This window comes from Quercus suber, unplaced genomic scaffold (genome assembly GCF_002906115.3).
Source record: "Quercus suber isolate HL8 unplaced genomic scaffold, Cork oak 2.0 scaffold_426, whole genome shotgun sequence".
In the NCBI taxonomy this organism is placed as follows: domain Eukaryota; kingdom Viridiplantae; phylum Streptophyta; class Magnoliopsida; order Fagales; family Fagaceae; genus Quercus; species Quercus suber.
In genome coordinates this window covers 396,768-401,875 of record NW_027069877.1, presented here as the reverse complement: position 1 = coordinate 401,875, position 5,108 = coordinate 396,768, and the positions used below count along the sequence as shown (strand labels likewise).

The 5,108-nt window shown below is 35.7% G+C and overlaps 1 long non-coding RNA gene across 2 annotated transcripts in view; it reads right to left on the bottom strand.

Annotated features, from left to right (window-relative positions):
• LOC112004764 (uncharacterized) overlaps positions 1-1,231 on the bottom strand; it is a 5,716-nt gene extending 4,485 nt beyond the window's left edge. For both annotated transcript variants that reach the window (XR_010624281.1, XR_010624282.1), the window contains exon 1: positions 807-1,231. This is a non-coding gene — a long non-coding RNA (uncharacterized LOC112004764). The remainder of the gene's footprint in view (positions 1-806) is intronic.
• Between the last annotated feature and the right edge of the window lie 3,877 nt (positions 1,232-5,108).

The following is a 5,108-nucleotide window of genomic DNA, read 5'->3' as shown; positions in this document are numbered from 1 at the left end:
CCCCCCCCCCTACAAGTGGAGGTTTTGAGGTTAAATCTTATTATAAAGCTCTATCTCCTACTGGTTATTATTCTTTTCCTTGGAAGCCTATATGGAAGGCAAAAGTCCCAGGGAAGATAGCTTACTCTACATGGACAACCACTGAGGGGAAAATTTTAACAATGGATAATCTCTGTATGCAAGGATTGTGTGTGGTAGATCGGTGTTCCTTGTGTAAACGGAGTGGTGAGTCTGCTGATCACCTGTTACTCCATTGTTGTTTTTGTGTATGATATTTGGTCAATGGTGTTTGGTATGTTTGGGTGATGCCTCAGAGTGCTCTATCATTCTGGAGTGTTGAACAGGGAGGTTTGGCTGTTGTCAAAATACAGTTATTTGGGGTTCTATACCGTCATGACTCTATCTACAGTTACATGGCTATTACAACTTTTAAATGTTTGGCATCATCCTATACTTTGTTTAATTTACAATGAAGCAAAACATTTCGCAAACAAAACAGAGTATCATAAGGCAAAGGCAGATCATATCAGAAAAATCTTAGCATGTCTAGTGAAATGGAAAGAGTAAAACACATTTGACATTAAAAAGGGATTAGATGTGACAAGTTCAGTATATGAAAAAGGGAACAACATCAGTCTTTCATTTATATTTCCCAATTCCAGCAAAAAAAAAAAAAAATGTATTCAACAATTTTGACCACTCTTTTGATAACAAATTAACATCTGAAAACGGTATATTGAGGTTTGGAACTTCATGTTTAATTATAACCACACAACATGAAGTTTTGAGTTAAATCAGGCTTATACCTGCATATCCTCTTCCTGCTCACTCTCCTTTTGGAAACTGTCTCATTTGGTTTGTCGAGTAAGCCAAGGTTCTCCATATAATTATCAACATGAAAATAGTATGACCTCCCACAAATCCCCAAATTCTTAACTAGTTCGCTCTTAGGGTCATATGAAGAGAGCTCACAACGAGATGGTCCTGATAATATTGCCTCCACTAATATATTACCATTCTTTTGGAGACCTAATACCCTTATAATTTCTCCTCCTCCGTTGAGATCAACAGTGAACTGTTTAGTCCAAGAATCAACAACTCCATACTCTTTCATCACCCAAATGGCACAACACTTGTTGTCTGCATTCCTAACATAATGAAATAATAGAGAAAGCAATCCTCCAATTACTGAGGTATGAACATTGTTTGTCCATTTGAATGTAACATTTGGCAATGGTATCACATGAAAAGCCTCATCATGCAAATCAAATGACAAAACCAACGGGCCACTGGGCTTGTACGCATATTCTGCTGCAAAATGGCAGCACCATTTAAAGAAGCTGCTGGGCTACACCAATTAGTAAGATTAATATCCGGAGGAAAAGAGGCACTAGTAATTCTCCAACACCCCTCATTAAGAGAGTAAACCTCAATTAGAGGTGGTTTGGCCTCTTCAGACATATTAATTCGACTTGGAAATGAAATCCTTACTACCTTATAATCATTAGTTCGCGAATCAAACCCGAATGCTTGGCGACAACACCCAATGTATAAGCCATGTGCCTTGACAGTAATGAAACGCTTTGGAAGGGTAATAAATTTTCTAATAGAGGGATTCCAAAGAATATAGCGCTGTTGTTCGTAGAGACAGAACAAGCCATTCGCGGAACCAATTAACATAAAATGTTGGATACGACGACTTGTGAGTGGGAACTCAATGTTTTGAATTTGATTTAAAAAGGGAAAAAAGGCCAAACTTAACGGAATTGAGACCTAACAGAATACTACATTGACAAAAATTGAAACTTAGAGGACTGAAATGACAAAACTCAAAATTGGAGAACTAGCTGAAAGTTAGAAGATCAGTTTGCATTTTTGCCAAAATAAAATGAAATAAGGGGCGAAGACTCCCGCCATTGAAACCCTCCTCCAATATCACACTAATATTTAGTTTTTTTTACTTTGTTTTGTATTTTTTTTTCCTCTCTAGCCTTATACTGGTGCTCATGTGATACTTCACAATGTGCTGCTTTGTAAGCTAGGATGCGCGGATATTGACAATGGTATGGGTACAAGTGTAAGTACAATATGGTGACATAAGTAATTTTTAAAAATTATAACATAAAACGGTTGATACCAATATGACATAAATACAACGCAAGTACAACACTCTAAATGAAGGACATGTGCTTCCAAGTTCATGAGATTTGCTAGGGGTTGTGATTGCAACAATAATTGCTATAAGGGTAGTTGATTGGAAGAGAATTTAAGGCTTCTATTATTATATATAAGAAGTGCATTGGCTACAAGAGCAAATGAGTTAGTGGAGTGGTGCAATTGAAAACTAATATGAGTTTGCTTGTGGATTTTGGAAGGAGGTAGCTAACCTTGTTATGGCTATAAATTTTTTAGATAGGTAATTAAGATTATTTAGAAAGATTATTATCAAAATATTCATTTTGATTTCTTAGATAAAAGATTATCAGTGACAAGAGCAGACCTAGGATTTCAAACTAGGGGGGTCGAAGCATAAGAAAAAAAAATCTAAATAGGTATCCATATAATACTAACAAAATATCAACTAAGATAAATACACAAAGTCATTGTTTATTAATACATTAAAATGTAATTATCTACCAACAAAAACAAAATAATACAAAATAATATTGTTTCTTAAGAGGATCAGTTGTTACAAAATATATATATATATATATATATATATATATATTTTTTCACAATATTAGGATCATCCAGTACCAGAAAAACCAGTAGCAAGCAAGTCAAACATTTCAGATTGAGCAAGATCATGATTATTTTGATAAGCAATACCAACCATGGACATATGTCCCATTTTGTTAATAATTTCTTGTTCAGAAAAACCATCAATATTCCATTCATAAATTTTATCAGCAGAAACAGAGAATTGAGTTTGAAAAGGTCTTTCTTCAAACTGAATATCAGGAGGAGTAGGTTTTGAATACCAATTTTTTGTAAGAAACATGGGTTTGGAAGAACTTCCAACAAATCTTTTGATTTCTGGGAAATCATTATCAAAAACCTTTTTAGCAGAAACAGAAGAAACAGTATCAGAATCTGTATTTTCATCAGAAACAATTTCTTTTTCATTTTTGGAAATAGTACAAGCAGCATGAGTACTTGTAGAAGCACCTTCAGTTTTGACGTTTAAATCAGCAAGCATTTTTTCAACAATATCCAAAGTTTTGGATTGAGAAGTCTTGAACTTGAATTTGTCATCAAAACTGGGTAAATTAATCAAAGGTTTCTCAGTTTTCACTGAAACAGGTTTTTCAACAGAAGCAGGCTTTTCAACAGTTTTTGCAACAATTTTTTCTTCAATACGGTCAAGCTGTTGACCAATAATATGCAAAGATTCATTAGTAAAATTGTTTTGTTCAATAATGCTAACAACAGGAGTTTTATCATCAGCAATTTTGAAAGGAGTAGCTTTAACATCAGTTTTTTCAGCAGTCACCAAAATAGTAGTAAGAGGTGGATGACTGGACCTAACAATGGTTTTATCGTCTTTAACAAAATTTGATTTTATCACATTCAAATAGTTTTTTGTGACTTCATCTTTTGAAACATAATAATTTTCAAGGAAATCAAAAAATAAAATATGCTTTTTCAATTGAAGCATTTTTTCTCTCCATTTTCTTTTAACACGGTCTTTTTCAGACTGAGCAAAATTATTTTGAAAATATTTCCTTTTTGGTCTGTTTTTTGGAAGCATAAACTCATCATACAAAGGAACCATATCAATTTCAAATTTTCATTTAAAACAGTCAATGTTCCCAAACGGTTAACATTAGAATCATTCAAAGCAAAAGTAACATCAGGGGAACGGTTAACATGATTCACAGAAGTAGTATCCATACAATGATTAGATCTAACATGAAACTCATTATCTTCAACAGTGTGTTCTTCTTCATTCACAATATCAGGAGGACAACCTGTCCTGGAGCTGATAGAGGAGTTGGATCTCCACAACTTATCCATACTATCCTAGTTTTAACACTCAGTTATCATGTTTTTCTCACAACCGTTGCATTTCGTAACACATACCCTAGGCAACCCTATACCACACACATGCCCTACACGCCCTCTCTTGGCTCAAACGGGCCTTACAGTCAGGTTCTGGGGATTCACTTTACACCTAAGGTGGCGCCAACGACGGTAAGAAGGGGACACAACAACGGAGCACCAAAGGGTCGGACAAGCACAGACAAGGTACAAAGACACAACAACACTACAACACTTCCCTTCAGCTGTGCGTCCCCTTCCCCCTTTATGGTATCAGAGCCACTCTTTTCTGGCCGGTGGTAGTGTTGTTGTGTGTCTTTGTACCTTGTCTGTGCTTGTCCGACCCTTTGGTGCTCCGTTGTTGTGTCCCCTTCTTACCGTCGTTGGCGCCACCTTAGGTGTAAAGTGAATCCCCAGAACCTGACTGTAAGGCCCGTTTGAGCCAAGAGAGGGCGTGTAGGGCATGTGTGTGGTATAGGGTTGCCTAGGGTATGTGTTACGAAATGCAACGGTTGTGAGAAAACATGATAACTGAGTGTTAAAACTAGGATAGTATGGATAAGTTGTGGAGATCCAACTCCTCTATCAGCTCCAGGACTGGTTGTCCTCCTGATATTGTGAATGAAGAAGATCACACTGTTGAAGATAATGAGCTTCCTGATTTCAGAAAATGGAACATTCCCAAAGTTGATACTAAAACTATTTACAAAACTAGTTGGGCTGAAACCACTTTTCATCCCATTTACAAAGTGAGAACTGTTGAACAAACATTTTCTATTTCAAAAATTCATGAAAAATGTTGCTTGTTTTCCAAAAGAAATATTAACGAATTCATTGCTAAAAAACAAAGTTATTTGCATATTGGTATGGTTCAAGTTGCTATTAAACCACTCACCCGAAAGGGTATCAATGCTTCTGTTCTCATGTGTTTACGTGATGCTAGATTTAAAGTGTTTAAAGACAGCATTCTCGGTATGATTACTGCTTCTCTGTATGATGGTCCTGTTTACTTTAATTGTTATCCTGATCTTACTCTTGCTTTGGATGATCCTAATATTATTAAAGCT